The 22,143-nt window shown below is 38.4% G+C and overlaps 1 protein-coding gene across 3 annotated transcripts in view; it reads right to left on the reverse strand.

Moving 5' to 3' along the window:
• Positions 1-22,143, reverse strand: part of cdh22 (cadherin 22) — a 184,452-nt gene that overhangs the window by 111,793 nt on the left and 50,516 nt on the right. For all 3 annotated transcript variants that reach the window (XM_087840993.1, XM_006782772.2, XM_006782771.2), the window contains one exon: positions 13,035-13,158. The gene's annotated coding sequence lies outside the window, so the exon portion shown is untranslated. The remainder of the gene's footprint in view (positions 1-13,034; positions 13,159-22,143) is intronic.

Genomic DNA, 22,143 nt, shown 5'->3' on the forward strand with positions numbered 1-22,143 from the left:
AACTTGCGCCCCATCTGTGGGGCGTGCCACACACTTTGAGAACCACTACACCGCGGCCCACACTTCAACTTTTGCTTGAGTGCACTTCTTAGTTTTAACACCAGGGGGAGCTGCTGTTGATCAAGGCAGTTGCTCCACCAAAAAGGACAATCACAGAAGAAATTCACCCCCAAGTTACTAAACATGGCAGAACCAAAGAAGCGAAAGGTAGAAAGTGAGTGCAGAAAATTTCAGACACGGTGGGAGAGTGAATATTTCTTCAAAGAATTCAAGGAGAAGTGTGTCTGTTTGATCTGCACCGAAACTGTGGCAATTATGAAAGAGTATAATGTACGATGTCATTATAAAACCAAACATCAGGCCTATGCATCCGACACTGGTGCTGAGCAAGAGCAGAAATTAAAGCAAAGGGTAGCTATCCTGCAGGGTCAGCAACAGTATTTTTTTTGTGCTCCAATTGTTCAGGAAAAGGTTACAATACCCAGCTATGAGGTCAACCAACTCATCGCAAGACATGGCAAGCCTTTTTCAGATGGAGACCTCATAAAACACGGCCTCATTAAAGTCACCGAAATAATGTGCCCGGAAAAAGTGCAGGACTTCAACAGCGTCAGCGTGTCCAGAAATCCAGTTGTGCAACGCATTGAAGACTCGTCAGCCAACATTAAACTGCAACTGTCTGATAAAGCTGTGCTTTTGATTTTTACTCCATGCATGCGATGAGAGCACCGATGTACAGACGCCACACAGCTGCTAATTTTTTTGCGGGGAGTGGACGAGAGCACGAGCACTTTATGTGAGTAAAAAATATATTCCACAGTACCCGTGTGTTAATAGGCATGCACGTGCAGGTACACATGCTTCAAATATCAATAATGCGCATCAATTCTGTCACTACCTTGCTTTTGCGCACCACTTTCTTATATGTGTTTTTCTTGTTAACACACAGAGTACACACCGCTGTGCACAGTGCACACACACGCAAAGTCAGCTGATCTCATCTGATGCAGATTTGCTCCTTGATCAAGTGACATTTGTCCCGATTTTTGCCACGAGTGGTGTCGGATCAGCACCGCAGCTGGATGGCCCGATTTACATACCCAACGTCGACTATCAAAATTGCCGACAACTAATTTAATAGTCGACGCGTCGTTTGAAGCTTTGTAAGATCATTAACGATGCAGGAATAAGTAGTAGGATTTAAGAGTGTAATAACGGACTAAAACAGAAGATGGCAGCACTGCAAGTACAAGGACGCCAGCTGCCGTTAAACCCCGAAGAAGAAGAAGCTCTGTCCCAGAATTCATAGCGCAGCCCAGCTCAGTTTCCAACAATGGCGGCAGCTAGTTAGTTGTAATATTACTCTTATTATTCTTTCTGGGTCACAAAATAAACGTTTAACATATTTTTAGGCGAGAATGTAGCTGTGTAAACCTCAAATATCTGCTCAGTTTATCAGGACACCACATATTTTCAAAAGCGCTCCAACGTTTTCGGAGACGTCTGTTACCCACTAGCTCGATAGCTAGCCGGGGGCAAGGTTCACTAGAGCCCGTGAGAACACCGGACTCCCGGCAAATCGTTTTCAAACCCACCGCCGTCTTTCGCTACTCAGGTTAAACATGATATATAAGTCACTTAGATAATTTAAAAATGTTATTTTTTGGCTTTTTTTTAGTATTTTATTTGTAAATCGGTTTGGCTGAGATTAAAGTTATAGTTTTTACACAGCTGAATAAACGTCAAGCAGACAACTGATTATCAGAAGTGTGAGATGCTCGAGAATATACTCCGGTGTCCTGTTATATTTTAGATAGCAAGGACCAGACGGCCAAGTTTATTAAACTTCACTGAAACAATCTGCAAATTTCATTAAAATTTAATAAACTATCATCTTGTCTTTATTTTTAGTTAGCACATATCTTAAACACTTAAAGCTGTAAGCTAATGGTAGTTATATAAGAGCAGATGCTGCTGGTGCAATAAGCTGTACGTTTTACATCCAATGGATGCATGATCTGATTAGTCAACTAATCGCAAAAATAATCGGTGACTAGTCGACTATCAAAATAATCATTTGTGGCAGCCCTAGCTGATACTCACCACAATAATTTACTAAAATTATATGGACTCCTGTTATTAAGTCCAGTTCAGTCTGTTAATGTTGATAACCGTTTCAAACGGACGTTAATAGATGTTTTGCTAAGCCTAATAACTTAAACAACAAGCTTGAAATGTACCCGTCCCATTTCCCCCTTTGTTTTTTCTCTGTGCTGTAAATCTTCTGTCTAAGAAGAAATCTGAGGCTGCTGTTCTGAGACTGAGCTACCAAAGCTTTTTCTGAATAAATCAATAAAGATCCATTTATGGAAAGCTGTGATGGAGGCAGTTTTGTCTTTAGTTATATTCAACAATATAACACATTTGACCACTTTTAAGTGATTTTTCTAACTTTAATACACTAAAGTTAAGGTTATATATTATAATGTTATAATATAATAAGGTTATATGTTATAATATGCAGGGCAGCACGGTGGCACGGTGGTTAGCACTTTTGCCGCACAGCAAGAAGGTCCTGAGTTCAATTCCACCATCAGGCCGGGGTCTTTCTGTGTGGAGTTTGCATGTTCTCCCCGTGTTTGCGTGGGTTCCCTCCGGGTACTCCGGCTTCCTCCCACCATCCAAAGACATGCAGCTTGTGGGGATAGGTTAATTGGATAATCCAAATTGTCACTAGGTGTGAATGTGAGTGTGAATGGTTGTCTGTCCCTGTGTGTTGGCCCTACGACAGACTGGCGACCTGTCCAGGGTGTACCCCGCCTCTCGCCCTATGACAGCTGGGATAGGCTCCAGCGACCCCCGCGACCCTGAAAAGGATAAGCGGAAGCGAATGGATGGATGGATGGATGTTATAATATGTTATAATTTCTAGTAAGTGGCCCAGTCCCTCCTATATTTTTATGTATGTGGCCCTCAGTGAAAAAAGTTTGGACACCCCTGTTTTAGATGTTGCAATTAAGCCATTGTTGGTCCATAACATCTGTTCCAGATGAAATTTGGGACCAATTACATGCTTCACAGACAACAAAAGAAGATTTTTTTAAAATCTCAACTTAAACAAAACCTTTATAAAAACACTTATTGGGCTTGGAATGATCAGTGTTTTTATGTTTATGGATGAGTGCATGTCTATATTGGTCAGTGAAGGTCAGTGTTTCTTTTTTCCTTTTCTGTGAACTGTGTAAAATGACACTGAGTATCTGCAATTTCAATGCTTGCCTTCAACAATTTCATGTCCTAAATGATTTACGGGACACTAAAAATATAAAAGCAGCTAACTAAAAACAAAAAAAACAAAAAAGAGAGAAAGAAATACAGAAATGAGCCATGAACCGATCCATATCAGTTATGTGTCTGACCACAGTGTGTAGTGCTCTGGTAGGGGCCAGCTCATAGTTTGATTTTAAAGCCCCATGATCACTCGTACTGTGTATTTATCATAGCGCAATGGAAAGTTATGACCCTAAAAAAAAACCAAAAAAAAAACCCCCATACAAATAAATAAATAACTACACATACATGCACGCACACACAAGCCTGCACAGTCAATCATGTATATATTCCTCTTCGTGCTCATACACAGAGAACACAGCTGCGGGACTGAGGTAACATAAAAGAAAACAAATAGTCACAGCTGCTAGCCATTTAATGACCCCCTGTTACTATGACAGTAATAGCCCTCCAAGCAGCATTGGGGTATTATGGGCTAGTACAATACACTCAGCAGAAAAAATTTCTACTACAAGTCTCTGAAACTACGTGAGGAATGTTTGCATTATTAAAAAGGTCTAAAAAATAAAATGGATTTATCTCTTCATATGCTAAATTGGATGCTGAATACCCTCTGCTCAAGAAGTTGCTTTGTATTTCATCATATACGATCAGAGTACATATTTATCAAACATCCACAATCACTCCTAGGAACTACACAGAAGTTCAGATTAGGACTCATACAAATATGATTAATGTTATTATTGAAGCTTCCCACAATCATTTTAGTATGAATAAAACTGTTCATTGAAGAATTAGTGATCCCACTCAAGTCAGAGTCTAGATCACTGAAGGGCTAACCAGTGACGGCAACTTGATTTAAGTGATCACTAGGTGCAAGATGAGCGAAGATCATTTTAATTGATTAAATTACATTAAAATATGTTTTTTTCCGGAGACAGAGCTCATGTGTGCCATATGATGTGAATATGGCATGAGAATTGCAAAATTAGACTCATAAAGAGAGTCATAAAAAAGTACGGGGGAAAGGGAAAAGTACATAGCGATTGAAACAAAGATAATGAAAGACATTTCTCTTACAAAGTAGCCCTTTCCAACAAATCTGTGCTGGATGAAATTTAGAATAACAGCCTCTAAACTTAATGCTAGCAAATGCAAAGCATATCTGTAAAATTAGTTTAAGTTAAAATTCTCAAACACGAGGTTTAAAAGCCTCACAACTACAAGCTTTTTTCTCAAAACATGGCAAAGCTATATTTTTAACTACTAAAATGGGTGGGTTTTTTCATGCAAAGAAATTGATCCTTTTACATAAACCCATTTTGAGAGTGCATTCAGTACTTACACCTTGTGAAAACTGAGTAATAGCTTGGCACATCTTTCTTATGACACGGAACAGGTGTTATGAAGCTACTTGATAGGTATGGTAATTGCTGCCAGCCCAAAGACTTCAAGACACCAGCCTTGATTCTTTAGGAAGTGTAGAGATAAATAAGCTCCTTTAATGAGAATCTAAGTCACGCTGAGCTTCTACACTCTTGGATAAGCAACACAACTCATCCCCTGCAGGGATTACACAATGTAGTTCTTCAGCTGAACATCACCTTCATTCAGCTACAGAAACGTCTGCAGTGTGCTGTTATATGGCTGTGTACTTGGAAGCCTTTATTTAGAACGGCTAAACTTCAGAAAATGCAAGAATGAAAAGTTCATACCGTGTTACTGCTCATTATAAGAGACGAGCTAATGCTGCAATTAAACGTTTCCACCTTTCTGTAATTAGCAATGGTTTGTCACTCTCTTTGAATTTGTTTCTTAGTTAATATAAGCTAACAGAAAAATCATTTGAATTAAATGGCCATCAATTTTCAGAAGGTTCACACAGACATTCAGCTGAGATAGAGGAGATTTTGCTGGCACATAATATGGCTCAGTGAGCAGAGCCATAAAACAGTTGACTGCCTGATGATAACCGACAACTACAAATCAGAGATATACACAAGATTGGACAAACCCCAGAAAGATGGATGCCATAATACATAAACACACAAATATACACACACACACACACACACATCACATGTTGAGTCAATATGCTCGTTCTCCGGATTCTTTAGGCACTTAACTCCTGCCATTTATACAGGTTAAAAAACAAAACAAAGATTGGCAAGAGTGGGTTGAACAGATGGCAAAAGAGAACACAAAGGTGAGGAAAATTAGTCAATTGAAGGCATTTCCTCCTAATTAGAAAACAAAGGAATAGTTGAATGACACAAGTGGCACTTGATAAAAGACAAAGAAAGGTCTAGGCAGAGAAAGGGAGCAGGGAAAATCCAGAGGCATTGGCTGAGTGATCGTTTGTGTCTCATCCTTTACCCCAACGGCACAGAGCTCAATCAAATTCTCTTCATTCTTGACCATGCATTAGCTTAGCAAGCAGAGACCTTCTTTCACTCCCTCAATTAAATTTCCACCCGCACATAATTAACGACTGTTTTGTCCACAGATCAATAATGTGCCTGTTCATTAAAAGTCCCTTTGCTCCCTTAAAGATCCCTTTGCTTAGTTCACTATGGCATCTGCGAAAGGGGTAGCACCTAACAAGTTTTCTATTGCAGCTTCATGTCTCTGGATTTTTTTCCCCTTTTCTTTTTTCTTCAACTAGTGCAGAGTAAAGAAGAAAGCCAAACTCACAAGAAATGAGGGAAGCTTCCGAAATAAAGAACAATGACTTAGGGAAACTTTGAATGCCCAACTCATAGTAGCAGTCATAGTCTGACTCTTTGTCTCATAGGGGCAGTTACTATATTTATAGTTCAAAACAAAAGAGAAACAACATGTACTGTAAGACAAACATGTACTAACTATACATTCCTGCCCTGGTATTAACTGTAATGTCCACATCAGTTCCACAACTATCACCACTTTCTGTGATGCACAAACAAAAGACCTGTCTTGTACTTTTTAAAAGATAACAGATCAATAAAGATTCAACATGGAGCATGCCAACCATCTGCCATAGCTAACACACAGAAATATTACACCAGAGGTTCTTTCAACCTCAAAGTTGCACACACACACAAACACAAACACTTTCCCAGTGTAATGATCAGACTGCACTATGCTGTTGCCTCTTGCCTCTCCCATCTGCTACGGAACCACAACATCTCAAGCGATAACAGAGTTTGAACGCACAGCAGTCCCAAACTGGGTATGTTTTTATTGTTTTTATAAGATTACACAGTATCTTTGAATTACAGTACGAAATGTCTTTGCACCAGCTAGAAGAAGTTCAAGTCAGCTCAGCTGTAACAATTTTACTTGTGTAGTTCTTAAGTTTTTCAAAGTTTAATCTCAACTTTGTTTAAATTCAACTTTACTTGACTTTACTGTTCATACTGGACTTAATAAAGGCTGACAGCAAATCAAATCCAATATCTTAGGTAGTCTTCATTAAGGACACGACAGAAGGTATTTGCCAGAACATGTTTTTAGGCTGTGCAGGTCAGTTTTTGTAACAATACAGGCCAATTAATACATGTAGTGTCATGCTGTAGCCCTTTAAAGAATAGATTTGAAATTTGTGAAATTTTCTAAGATATTGTGTAAAATAATAGCACTACTCACTTGCTGATTTATTGATACTTGAAAATTGGCCTGCAGGTTGAAATTTATATATATACGTTGGTTCAGTTGAAGTAGGCATCCCCCCTGGGATTGCGTCAGGAAGGACATATCATGTAAAACTCTGCCATATCAAGCATCCAGGGCTGCCAATTATTATTATTCAGACTATTTCAGTGTCTAACATTTGTATCATCCCTTGAAACTGAAGACAGCTTTTTTTGTATCACACCTTAAATAATAATGTCTCATGTTACAGCCTTATTCCAAAATGGGATCAATTGATTTCTCACCTCAAAATTCTATGATCAATATGCATATATCATGGATATAAGTACTCACAGCCCTTGTTCAGTACTCGGTTGAAGCTCTTGGCAGCAGTTACAACCTCAAGCCATTTTGAGTATGATGCTGCAAACTTGGTACACATATTTATTGACAGTTTCTTCTATTCTTCTTTGGAGAACCTCTCAAGCTCAATCAAGTTGGGCCTGGTGGTTCCATTCTTCTTCCATTTACAGATAATGGAGGCCATTGTGATTTATTGTGACCTTCATTGCTGCAGAAATTTTTCTGTACCTTTCTCCTGATCTGTGCCTTGATACAATCCTGTCTCAGAGATCTACAGACAATTCCTGGGCTTCATTGCTTGATTTGTGCACTGACATCCACTGTCAGCTATGATATCATATATAGACAGGTGTGTGCCCTTCCAAATCATGTTCAATTAGGTGAATTTACCGGAGGTGGACTCCAGCCAAGTTGTCGAGAAAAATCTGACAAATGATCAGTGGATTTGAGTGTCATGTCAGGCTGTGAATACGTGTGTAAAAATGTTATATACACATTTATAACATTTTACATTTTATATTTATATTTTTAAATACATTCTTTGAATCAATATATACACATTTATACAAGCAAACCCTAAAGTCATTATTGGGTGTTGTGTGCAGAATATTGTGTGTGGTGAAGAATAACTTTGAATAATGTTTAGTAATATTTGAGGTTAATATATACTGAGTTGACAATACGGCCTTTTTAAATTTCTATGTTATAATGTTAATTAATTAGTTTATATTTTTTGAACAGACTATTATTTTTATGCATAAAAATACGCATTTTAGAGACAAAATCTGCCAAAATAGTAGTCGTGAAGATGTAATCTGAAGAGGGATGACTCAGTTATTACTCTTTTTAGTTTGTTTCTTTGTTTTATTTAGTTTTGTAGCAAAATGGGAAAATCTAAAGTTAGATACACAATCCGGTCGTTAAGTCTGACGTCACTAGCCGTGTCTGGGCCTAAACTCCGCTGCAGGTCCATATATCAAACGATCACCATGGCATTACTGAGAGTTGAAAAACTGTCTAAAGTCTTTCATCTTTAATAAAATGATCAGCGTTCTGCTCTACCAGGTGTAACAATTAAGTTTAACATCCAGGCATCCATGAAAACGGAATTTATGACATTTAACGGAGTTAAAAGTTAGCAGGAAGTTAGCTCGCTAGCTTCAATCTAAATACAACATAGCATGTCCTGACTGCGGGGTTTTGGAAACAAACTAAAATGTACAGCTCTGTTATCACTTCCAACATAAATGAAGACAGAAAATTAAACAGCAGTGACGTTTGTAGGGTTACTGAAGTTTGGCTAGCTGGTATATAATGATGTGCTACGTGACTGCTAGCGACACAGCAATGTTAGCATAAAATAAACAAGCTAACTTTTTTTCCACTCGATAAAAGTTAACGTGAGTGTTCTCGGTGGTCAGGAACAAATGTAATCGCATGGCAGGATGCTGTAAAAGGACCAAACTTCAGCCAGGAGAACAACTGAGATAATCCATCCACAATACGAGGTTAGTCATTCATATACTGCTGCATGGGCTGGGCTGTAGTTACATCCAGGTTTTAAAAACTGAGCTTAAATAAATGATTAGCGGTAATAAAAGCTGAGGGAGGTCAACAGTGATCACTGACTGTTTTAGGAGCTTTTTGAGATTAAATAGAAGAAAATACAAAACATTAAACATGTTAACAACACAAAAGCCATATTAAACGCAGACTACTTTAGGCCCGGAAGTAGGATTCGTCACGTCATCACTTAACGACCGGATAAAAAGTAGCCATGTGTTGTTGTAGCATTATTACATAACCTAACAAGAGGCAGGAAAACGGCTGATAACAGAACAGCAGAAATGAAAAATGCAAGGAAATAAACTGACAACCATTTTTCATGAAGCACTCTATCCCAAATATTCCCTTCATCTGTTTGTATGTGAGGACCCAATTTTTCAGAGCCAATTTAGAACTATTCCACCCATGGTCACTCTTGCTGCAGATGAATTCCCTTGTGTAACATCTGGCAGTCTCTAGGCACCGTGCATCCCTCTATTTACTCCCTTTCTCATAAGCTAGTGTAAAATTGGCCCTTTGAATCTTCACCACAGTTGATTCCTCATTCAGTAAGGCAGCCGTTCCCAGTGCGTAGTCAAATTCTTTCTTTATTTTGTGTAATATGCTAAACACTGCCACATAAGTTCTCTCTGTCTGTTTCTTTAGACGGATGAATGTGGCAGAACAGCTCTAAATTCCCTTGCTCCCAGTGCTATGATGTGTGCCAGTCTCCTGGATTATGAGACATATGGAGGTATGTGAGTACACAAGCTAGAGCAAATGAACTCAGAGAGACTAGCACACTATCATATGCAAACAGTTACAGATAGTCTACAAAGTGTATGCATAAATACTGTAATGGGAAAAACCAATATAGACATGCACTCATCCATAAACATAAAAATTCACACATTGTTAAATCTTGCATATTACAAATTTTAGTGCAGTAAGAGAGTTTAAATTTTGGAAATGCCTAAAAACCCCAACCTAGATATGCAGACGTAAGAGTAATATTTTCATTTTAAGAAGTTAATCCAAATCTTTAGTTGTTAAACCGCAGGGGCTGGAGGAACACTCTAAAGAGCACTTTCCTTTCCCATATTATAATAGGGGCAAAGCAAAACTGTTTCTTAAGATTAAATGTAAATTTGAATTGCTGTTAAACATTAATAGCTGACTAATTAAAATAGAAATGTGGACCAACATATAAACGCAATCACTGCAGCATGAATAATGCTGCTTTAAAATGATAAAAAAAAAGTCAGATCTTTTGTGTTTTGACCTTGTTTTCTTGCAATAATGAACATGGACATAAAATACGCGGAAAACAGACGCGGAAAAGAGGGAGGGCTCCAATACAACCACATTGTGTTGTGCTGATGGCTGCCATCTGTCCTGTGAAACTAGACCACAAAGGTCACTTTCATTTTGACAACTTATTGTCAAAGTATAAGTTTGTGTATGTGTGTGTGAAGGTCTTTGTGTTGCTGAAAGTACCAGTTTCTCTGTGTGTGCAGTAAGTCTTTTTTTCATCAGTGCTGAGGGATTTAAAGCTAGTAATGCCTTATCCTGGCTTGGTACCAGTGACATATTTATCACTAGTCTACCTCTTTGAACTGAAGATGCTCTGGGGTGTCAAGAAAAAAAAAGACAATAATTCATATGTAACATCCTCTTTTTGTATGTCTTGTGATACATCTTTGAAGAACTTGCTGTTGTTGTATTTTGTGTATGAACACATGAAACACATTTTCCTTCCACAGTGCTGGATTCATGCCAAATATCTTGTGGAAATGATTGATACTGCTAATGCTTGTCCACTGGAGCCAGGAAAGTTCCATTAGCATTAACACTGGAACGAGAGAGGAGCCTCTCTGCCTCTGTCCAATCATGAAAAGGATCAACCATGAGCATTTGAATTTTAACAATGAATCAACAATTAATATTTAATATTTTGTTTTCTCTGTACAAAACCCAAAGTGTCAAAAACAAGCAGATCCACTGTGGGCACGGTAGCCTCATTAATGTAAAGGGACCAGGAAATGAACATGCTCAGACAAGAAAATGACTTGGAAAGTGTCAGGGACCACTGGATTTGGAGACATTAAAATTTTTCTTTGAACTATGTCCTCATGTAGACGCATATTATTCTCCGGGGCAATATTACAACCCTGTAGCTCAATGTTATGGTCACCAGTTATAATAATATCACGTTTTTTTGTAAGAAGTCATGTATTTTCTGTCATTTTGGTCTGATAGATTGATCCAAGTACATGTGTTATAAAAGACTTAGACACCATTTTTATGGACTAGAAAGAGTGATGAACTGGAATGACGTGGAATTTAAAAGGGCTTTGTGTTTCCACTCATTTAGAAACCAGCTGCTGAATTCAATCAAAACTGACCCAGAATTCAAAAGTGAACTGAATTAAGCTACAGATTATGTTTTCAGTTTTGTCAACAGTATAATCTTTAATCTGTGCTTGCATTTAACAGACATTGTGCCAAAACTGTGAGCTCAGGGACTAGATGTGTCCCGAATACACCTTGAAAGTCAAAGTTACTTTTACAACAACATCTTGTGTATATAAGCTTGTACGTTTTAATAAAAGAACCAGATTATTGTGCTCTAAAGACGCTTTTGTCCCGTTACTGCTTTCTTATTTTTGAATATTTGTGTCAGATCATCTATTTTCTCACAAGTCTTGGTGATCATCAAGATGATGATGCACACTTTTTTTTCGTGTGAAGATTATGTTATCAGTATATGATGTGTTAATTAACAGCTAAGCGAACCCATTTCCTCGTTTCAGGCATTTTAAATTAGAATTATAACAATTATTGTCTTTTACCAAACTCTTGCCACAAAATCAGTGAGCCTATTGAGTAAAATGTCTCTAACAAAGATTAAGAACTCTTTGCTGGAAGAGCAGTTTTCACTAAGCAGTCTGTATTTCCTGTTACAAAAGGCCAATTGATACTAATGACTTATCCCTTTTAAAAAGAAATCACATTAATTGCCGGTATTTCCCATCACCCTTAAACCTCACCAAAATTCTTTGAGCCTATCGGTTAACCCCTTATATACCAACTCATTTACTAACCTAAATGGCAAACTTGGATTTGAATATTAATATGAGTGTTTTTGTTGTGATAACTGCTGTGGTAAATGCTTACACAGGTACAATATAGTATCATATAATAATACTAATAGGAAGACATGGCAATGTCTTCTGAAAGCCAGAACAACTTTTCATGTTACAGTAGCACTGTTACACTGTAGCTGGAAACAGAAAAAAAATAATTAAAAAAGGAGAGATTCATGTTTTTACAGGAAAAAGATCACAGACTCAAAGCACTTTATTGCGTATGCATAGTATTTTTTAGTGCCTCAGTAAAATGCATGTGATATCACCATAACAAGTCAATTTTAACTTGGAGAACATGGTTCACAATAAGACTGGGATAAATTCCTGCAGGACATCTGCAGGCTATTTTCAATTCCTAAGGGATAGCTATGGGCTGTGTAACACTGCACACACTAATGCACAGACGCCGACAAACACACACAGGCACACACACGCACACAACAGCCGCAAAACATCACCCCCGGATGTATCAGATTATACCATGCAGTACATTCAATTGCATCTGATGGCAGATGGTGTAAACAAAATCAAACACACGTAATCTTGAGGATTGGATCCTTCAGTGAGTTATTAACCCTGATATTCAAAACCCTGACTAAGGACTAGACATATTAAGGCAAGGAGCAGCATGTGAGGCATCTGAGCTGAGTCATATCTTTTTTAAACTGCTTATTTAGTTGGGTTTTTTTTCTCAATGTTATTATAATCACATGTTTGTTACACTAAATGCAATGAAACTGTTGTACATATAAATATGATATGACATATGATATGAAATAATTTTTTTTTTTTGTTGAGATTAAGCTTACCTACAGTGGCGATATAGTTTGATACTTTGGAGTGGTGTATAGGCCACTGGTGTACAGTAAGCATCTTCATTTAATTGTCTTAAAAATATGTGCAAGATTACCAGGTCAATGCAAGCATTAAAGCAGATAATAGGTAGGCAAATTAAACAGATTGCTGGTCAGTTTGCTAATGGTTGTCTAAACGCTTTTTAAAATTACTAAAATGGAGAAACTAAGCAGACCTTATTACCTCATTGCCCATGGCATATGTAAATAACAGACTCACCATCCCTCAGCCAGATGACCTTGCTGACACTTTGAGCGAATGATGGCTCTCAGGTCCTTCAGGTTGTCTTTATTATGCCATCTAACATTAGTCTGTCTCGAACACCGTGTCTCCTCTTCGACTTCTGAAAAATAAAACATACCCTAGAGTGAATTTCTTTGTTTGTTCCAGTTTAAATAAATTAATCCCCCAGTTAGATTTTTAATGGGGGTGTTAGGGGCAGGTGGGATGGTGGAAACGAGGAGGAAAGAGAGGGAGGCAATTTGCTAATGGAACAGAGAAAAATGGTGTATGGGCCCAGGATGAAAAAGGAGGAGAAAAAAGAGATGAGAAAAAAAAACCCTTGGTCTGTCTGGAGAGTAAAGACTGAGCTATAGAGCGGGCGCTAAAGTGGTTTTAAAAAAGATCATTAACTGCCATCTTCATCTCAGGTGCAAGGTTAGAGAGTGAGGGATACTTGAAGAAACATAGGAGAGTGAAAGAGTAAAGTCTACGAACTTCATTTAATTACCTGCTTTAGATCTGCAATGCCCCCCCAAGCCCATCCCTACACACACACATGCATACCCTCATACCCCCACATCCTCCCACCCCGATGCAGCCATTGCACAGTCCTGTCCTACACAACGACTGAGTCTGCCACTCTTACCTTGAGGGTAAGATGCAGTGGACCCTTGAGACTGTGACACAGGTATTTAACTATTAATTACTTTGCAACTGGAGTCTACAAACTTTGTCCTGATACCCAGTTGCCCTGTAACTGCATGTTCAGATTAGAAGCCACAGACTCAGTCAGCAACATGACCCTCCAGGATTTAGGCCTCTTAATTTGGTAGAAGAGTATTTACAATTTATCAGGTCGCACTTCAATGGAAATCACAAGGACTTGGTTAGATGTTCGTTTGATTGAAGCATGACAGATATTCTTTGGTGTGCCTTATGGCTATATACTGTAAAGGGCTCCAAAAAACTATGCAGGATATTTATGAAATAATCTTTGGTGAGGGAATGTTCCCAGATATTAATCGTGTGTGAGACATTTTTATCCAGCTCTTGAAGTTGAAGAGAGCCTTTTTGTGCCACAGCTTAAATAGTATACTCTGTCAGTATCCTTTTTTAATTCACAATGGAACCTAAATCTCTTTTAATCACTGCAAATGGCAGAGTAGCCAGATAAGGCTGACACAATATGAAAAGGGGAATCAGTTGTATCCAAAATCAGCCTGGAGAAGAATGCTAACCTTGAATAATGTTCAATTATTTTTGAGGCTACTACATGCTGAATCAACAATACCGCCTTAGTATTTTAAACCATTAGATTAAAAGGCTATCTGATTAGATTAGATGTTTTGTAAGGACTGTGATATTTCATGCATAAGGGGACACATTTACACACAAGCTGCAAAGGCTCTGTGTGCATGTACCACAGAGCAGCGACCCGGTACCACTTGTGTTTACACCGTCGTTAAAGACTATTGTAGGATATATCACATGCTTGGTTAACCATATCATTCTAATAGACTGCTAAGAATAGGGGTATTTTGATCAAGTGGATAAAAGGCCCTCGCGGATAGAAAGAAAGCAGTTTAACAAATACCTACAGAAATTTGACTCTAAACAAAGTAATGCTGTGATCAAGTGAATGTGAACTCAAGGAAAAAAAAAGTTGAAGCAAAAGTGAATGGCATGACATTGATTTTCTACCATGATCGTTTATCTATTCACCACAAACAAAGTATAGAAAACAAAAGGAATCTTTTGGAGACTGCAGCTAAACAGTTGCACTGGGCCTTGCTGAGATCCTGAAGCTTATCGTGATCAAAAGCCGCATGATGCGGAATCCTCACTGGGCTTGAGATTGTTACATTGTTTTTTATTTGTTTGTTATTATCATTCTGTCCATCCACTCCTTTTTCCGTCTCTAATTGCCTCTGTGAAGGGACTTTTATCATTTTAGATATCATCGTTATAGTCCCCTGACTTAAAAAAAATACATAAGTCAGTGAACATGGGTATGCATCTTAATTAGTTGTTTAGAATGGTGATGAGACGTTTTACTTTTTAACCATTTCACTGTTTCATTGAGTGCTGAAAAAGAATCTAAACCATTTTTCACATTATGAGAAAGGAAATAGGAGGAAAACCCCAAAATAAAATGATCGTTACATCTTCTAATCATCACACCATGCCCTCTTTTGTATAGTCGCATGGACTCCCCGAGAGCACAGAACGCTGTCCTCTGAGAAGCAGCTATACCAAATCCTATACTGCTTTTTTACCTACCAGTGTGTATATTTTCTGCTGCATGCTGTGGCTCTGGGGGTGTTTTACACTGATTCCCGGGAGGCAGGAGTCTATTTATACAGGATCTTAAAACAGAATAGTCATACACCTCCCACCTCCCAGCTCCACCCTTGCAGCACCAGCTTTAGGTGACACACAGCCACACGATAGCCCAATCTAATCTTTTAATCGCTCTGGTAACTTCATGTCTCAGGGTGAGTTGGAGCAAGCTAACGGTGGGGATGGAAAATCGTCTGCAGAGATATGATATGATCCTTGAACACGTAACAAAAAAACCACACACACAAACTCCCATGCACACTTCTACACACTGTCCCGCTCCACCCCATCCCCAGAGTACTATGGCGAAGCCTCATGTATCTGTGGGTATTAACAGATCAGCACAGAGCTGTAGCCACCCTGCTTTAAAGTCTTTTCTTGAGGTAGTGCTTCAGAAGCCTGCTGCAGAGGAGGATAAACGCACAGCAATCCCCCAGGCCCAGCGCCTCCTCAGCTCCCTCTTTGCTGCCCCCACCTTCTCCTCCATTCCTCACTTATCCTCACTTTCCTTCCCTCCCTTATTATTTGTCTCCCTCTTCTTTTCCTCAGCATCTCATTCTTTCTGTAACACTCCTTGTCCCCACCTTCCCTTTGGCCTTTCATAGTATTCTACTTTTCATGTCTACTTATCGTCATCCTCTCCCATTTTGTGTCCATCACTTTCTCGAGCCTTTGCCCCCACGTTGTTTTCTTTCTGCTTCAGACCTCAGTAACAAACAAGGCTTATTATTATTGCCATAAAGTAGCATCTCAATCTGAGAAGACACAGAGACACTGCAGAAAGTGAGGATGACAAGGGGGAGAATATGCAGTGAAACTAAAGTTAATGAACATGAAAAAATGCAGTGTAACCTCTGTCATAAGAACAAGCCCCAGTCACACATTTCTAGAGACCAGTTGGCTACCCCCTGGTCAGGTGTAATTGGTCACAAAGAGGTATAGAGAACTGCACTGAAAACCTCTTTGTGAATGTTCTGGTTGCTAACAAATTTCCACAGTTGCAATTTGCATGGAAGATGCTGCTTTGTCCACAAGCACTCACTAACTACAGAGTACTACTGAAACTATGAAAAAGAGACTGTTTACACTCAAAGTAAAAACAACCTGTGGGGTCCTAGGGGGTTGCCAACCAGTCTCTAGACCTGAGTGACCTGAGTGATTGTGGCCTTAGGTTAATTATGCGGTAAGGTGAATCTGAAAAACTAAAGAAAAAAAAAGATTACAAAACAAACTTCTCTGGAGTGGGGGTTGCAACCACATAGAATAAATAATAGATGACAATATTTTCTGAATGTTGTCAGAAGTTATTTTTTCAGGACCAAAACTCCAAAAACTAGCACTACCTGACAGCCAACTTAAGCACTGAGGAAACTCGAGGTTGTGGAAGTGAGGTCAAGATAACAGTCCTGAAAATAACAAAAAAAATAACAGTTTAACTATTAGTCAAAAAGTATTTTTGTGGGGCTACATGGCATTTGAATAGATTTTTATAATCTACAATTCTGCCATATTATGAACTCTTTGGTCTTTGGTCCTGTTGTTTTTTTCTCTGGTGATATGTAATATCCATGTTCACTCTGTGAGTTCTCTTCCTCTACCTAACAGAGTGACTGATTGGACAGCACAAATTATCTGTGTACAAATATAACATTTACTGTGACTTGTAAACCAATGTAATGAGAGACGTATCACATTTTTGTGTAATGGTTGACTTAATGGTGATCAAATTCTCTCTTTTTTTTTTTTTTTTTAAACATATATCTGTATGTTTGCTGTCAATGAGTCCCTGGGGACATCCTAGAGATTCTGCAATCCAAAAACACTGAGAGACTAATGTGGTCAATATATTGCATTGACATCCTGCCAAGACAGAGGCAGAATGAGTTCATTACATTTGGTTTAAAAAGGGAAAAAAAACAAGACTCTAGAGCAAATTGCATTCATTTTGGGGGGAAAGTAAAAGCTACACTATATTCATCAATCCTTGTCAGAGTGTTATTCATTAAAAGCAAAAAATAAAAAAATAAATGGAAAGAATAAGAAAAAAACTAGAAATAAGGCTGAAATAAGTTTGTAAGTGAGAACGGAGTTAAAAAAGCTAAAAACTGCTGCAAATATAATCCTTGTTAAAGACTAGACAGAGAGAGGCGTGTAAATAAAGTGACAGAGAGACATGTAGACAAATACTTTGTCATTCAAACACACAGAATGATAGATGAACATGAAGGCAGACTGACAGGCAGACCAGGGAAGGCTAAGTAGGCTGAATCCAAATTAAGCTGATCAGTGCTCACTGTGAGTTAATCTAGTTATGTGGATAAAGGACTTCCCTATGGCTAAAAACACAGCAAGTTATGAGTCAGAGTGTGTGTGTGCGGGTGTGTGTTTGTTTGTGTATCTGTCTGTGTGTGTAGATGTGGGACAATGAATCACGTGCATCTGTCTGTTTCCCGGTGAGCAGTGTTGGAACCTCGAAAGCTTTCTAAATAGCTAACAGTTGCGACCTGTGTTTTGCACTCTACCTACATTTTCAAGGAGAATCAAACTTTAGGCAGTGACTGAAAAAGTTATAGTGACAGAGATGTTAGGCCAAGACAATGATAATCACAGACAGCATGTCAAACCTGAGATTCACACTGCAAAGTGTGCTTCTATTAGGGGGTGTAAGAGACGTTTGCTATACTCTAGTGTGTAGTTTACTGTGACTAGGAAAATGCAGTTTTTTAGGGCATATTACTAAATTAATCTACACTGTCAGTTTTAAAATCTCAGAAGCATATGTCAGAACATTCCCTCTCATGTGTATAACACTTGGAAGTGCAGTTAGAACGCAAACTAAATCTCCAAATTAATCAGACACCTTTACTTCTTCTTCTCCCCCCCATTTAGCAGTCTTCACTAAAAGACAGTATTTCTTTGGAACTACCAAAAATATAGTAATAGTAAAGCATTTTCTGAAATTAGAAAAAAGATGAATACAAATTCAATCAGCTCTGTGTACACTGCCTGCATATCAAAGAGAATGAGGAAAGGGGAGGGGTTGAACTAGAAGGCCAGGAGATATAAGTTTGAAATAACGTCAACTTCAAACAAATTCTGATATTCATAAAATACTTTCAAAACAGTACTGAGCTAAGGCATGCGTGCAATGAAAAGGCATTATTTACAACTGAGGAATAAAAGAATATGAGAGCTCTAAAGTGACTCAAAAAGACAGGATGAGAAGGGCCAATTTCCCTTTGACTTTCTCAGTTAAGGATTCCCTGTGCCGAGCAGAGAAGTAAAACATGGACCCAGAAACATGACAGTATCCGGTGGAAATGAGAGAATATGCCTTAAAGATAACATGATGAAGGAAAGGAGAGGCTTCTTTCAGCTGCTCTGGGATATTCTTATCTGTGTGTGGAGCCAGACTGAAGTAAAGCACTGTTAAATTGGTCTAATACAGTGAGGCTAAAGACTGAAAATGTTTGGGGGCCGATATTTAAGAGTCATAGATGAAGTATGTCTCAAAACAGAGGTGCACCTACAGTAAACATAAGATATGTTTTGATATATTTTTTAAAAATTGAAACAAAGATCATAATCACTAACGGTGTAAAATATATTTTAAAAAAGAGACATTTAAATGTGGCATTACAATCTCAGTAACCTTAGCTTTTACTGTACCGCTGCAAATCCAAGAATCCCACTGAGACCAACAGAGCTGCAGCCATGTTCCCAAATCCATTCACCTTGATTTTTCAGTCTTTCCGTACTTCAGGGTGACCAGATCAAACGAATTGTAATACTGGCAAATGTATGCAACTAACTACTTCTTATCCTCCTCTGGATCACAGGGACAACATCCCAAGTAGAGCTGCCTAGATTACCTACTCCCCCTCCAACACCTCTACTTCTTTCTGGGTGATACACTGTTGTTTCCAATCCTATCCAGAGATGTATCTCTTGAGTTTGTCTCCGCATAAGCTATCTCCCTGTGTCTCTTTTCTATTGAGTGCCCTTAGGTCACCCTATCTCCAGGGGTAAAACTGAGAAACTGTGTATCCTTCGAAGGATACGCATTTTTCTCTCACTCCATACCCACAGCTCACGGCCATGTGTAAAGCTAGGAGCATAAATTGACAAGAACGCTGTTAGCTTTGTTAGCTTTGCTCAGATTTCGCTTCACAACAACGCTACTACTACAGTGTCCCAATCCACCTGTCAATCTTCCTCTCCATTTTTTCCCCCACTTGAGAACAAGACTCCGAGGTATTTGAACTCACTTGAGTCAAATCACTTCTTACATGGAGCACCTATTTACTTGTGTTGTTTAGAAAATTACACTTCTATCCTCAGCTAAAATATCTCAGTCACAGATTTTGGTCAAAGTGTAGATGTACTGATGTGCTACAATTTTTCACTAGTGGATAAACAAAAACACTGTGGTTGCACTGTCACCTTACAACAAGAAAATGTGGAGTTTTCATGTTCCTCCCATGTCTGTGTTGTGTCTCTCTGAGTACTCAAGCGTGCTTGGATTGATGGATAGTTGGATCGATGGATGGATGAATCCATAGATCGATGTGTTTGCATGTGTTTTGGGATTATTCAGGTCCTACAATGCAGACTCACCAGTCAGGTGAATCATACACAACGTGTTGTCAATACTACCAAATGTCAATTTGTTGGGGTGGATGTCCTCTGTTCAAGCATAATGTGCTGGCCAAAAACAGACTAGCCTGGGAAAAGCAGGTGCATTGTTTCTTAAGAAAACAACAGGAGTCCTTCCTGTGCCCGCCAACATCATGTCCCAGAAACTGCCTTTTCTCTCAAACCTACTCAAACCTTCCTCTGCAGATGTTTAATCAGATTAATCCAATCATGAATTATCTCCATAGAAGAAACACAATTAATTTTGTTGTTTGGTCAAAATAATATCAGGTAATTAAAAAGAGTTAATTTAATTAGTTTCACTGCTTTCTTTTTTGAATTTGACCCCACTCATGCCTCTCTTTTTTCCCCCAAAAAAGACACACCTCAAACATGTGTGTGCAATTGTAGCCCAGTGGCAAACAGATGCAATTAGAGACTGTTTATTGTAATTATTATTAAAAGTGTTTTATTCTGTTCAGTTAAAAACACTTATGATTGGAGAGAGACTCTAAAGAAAAAATCCAAATTATTTTGTATGGAATTGCATTTGTGTTATTTAATTATTTTTGTTTCTCAAAGGTTATTTTTTGACCTGGATACAAATGCAGTCCATCCAATGGGATTGTTTGTCCCGCCTTGTGTTTTCATGTTGGGTTGCGCTGCTAAGGCTGCTTAGACCACACGCGCCATAGCTGTACCTGTGGGGAAAACGTGGTAGCTGTTGAAACAGCAAAGCTGTTGGTGTCTGCTTGATTAGCCGCCAGATTTGGATAGCCGAAGCTAGTTTTATGAGTACGAAGTGCTTTGCACCGGTCAGGTTTTTTGAGTTGGAGAAAGAAGCCGAGACTCCCGGAGAACTTTGGATTACAGACTTTGTGGAAATCCACAGAAGAGGAATAATTTTCCATTGCAATGGATGGCGAGCCACAGCCCATTTGGAATTGAATCTTGAAGTCTGGCTGCCTGAACTGTTGTAGGACAAAACAGTGCAAACCATACATCGATCGTGGACTGAACTCACACCAATAACTCACCAGATCACCAAACAGGCCTGATCTGGATCCTATTGACACTTTCTTTTTTTTATTTTGGGTATCTGTGCGCGCACACACAATTTTGGTTATTATTGTAAATGCAATACAGTGCACAAATTTCAAATACAGTTGAACCATTGCTTCATCATTTGCAGTTGTGTTTTCATTGTGGTTACCCATCCTCTGGGCTCCTGTCGTTCCTGAAGTCTTCTGATTTGCCCATTGTTTATATATTTTGTTACATACTGGTTACACAATCTTACAAGTATCCCCATGTTTTTGGTAAAGAAGATCTCGTTAAAATGTGTCATGTTGAAGATGACTCTGAAAATGGCAGCCAAGAGGAGAGACCCTATCAGGTACCGGAGGCTCCACTATATAACTTGAATTTTAACAACTTAATTTAAAGCTTAATAAGAGTTAATCCTTTTTTTATAATATTTAGTTGATATATGCACAGGATATGAAATGTGTGACCTTTGTACTTTTTAATTAATATTATTATTTCATTTTACGCCTTTGTGTCACCCTTTTTTTTCTGGATAGACAGTTGTCTGCAGGTAAGTGTCATGAAAAATTTAACTCTCAAAATGGACACAAATAATCTTACTGTGTCATGTGTCTATTTCTATTCCTATATTAGGCAATTATACTATAGTATATTGAACTCTATAATTGCTATTGGATGTCCATTTGTAGAAAGCACTATCTATTTTCTCTTGGGAACTAGTTACAAGACCTGCTGTTGTTGTAATTCAACAACAGCAACAACCATTTACCAAAATAACTGCATTTGTTAAATCAGTGCAAGTTGTGACTAGAGAATTAATTAGAATATCAACGTATAACTGGGTGCCTCACTCAGGACATTAATTTAGCTTTTTTATGATTTACATACGTCTTTAATCATCACCCTCCTTCCTTTGTTATGTTAGGGAATTTTATCTAATTTTGCCTCAATGAACGGCCTACATTTCCAGCCAAAGCTTCATAATAACAGCTCTTCTCATTCAAACAGAATCTCACATTCAATGAACAACAACGTGTACAAGAAACTAAGTAGATGTGATGAGCTATTATTGGGAAAGCTGACC

The sequence above is a fragment of the Neolamprologus brichardi genome, chromosome 5 (genome assembly GCF_056152115.1).
Source record: "Neolamprologus brichardi isolate AB-2024 chromosome 5, ASM5615211v1, whole genome shotgun sequence".
NCBI classification, from domain to species: domain Eukaryota; kingdom Metazoa; phylum Chordata; class Actinopteri; order Cichliformes; family Cichlidae; genus Neolamprologus; species Neolamprologus brichardi.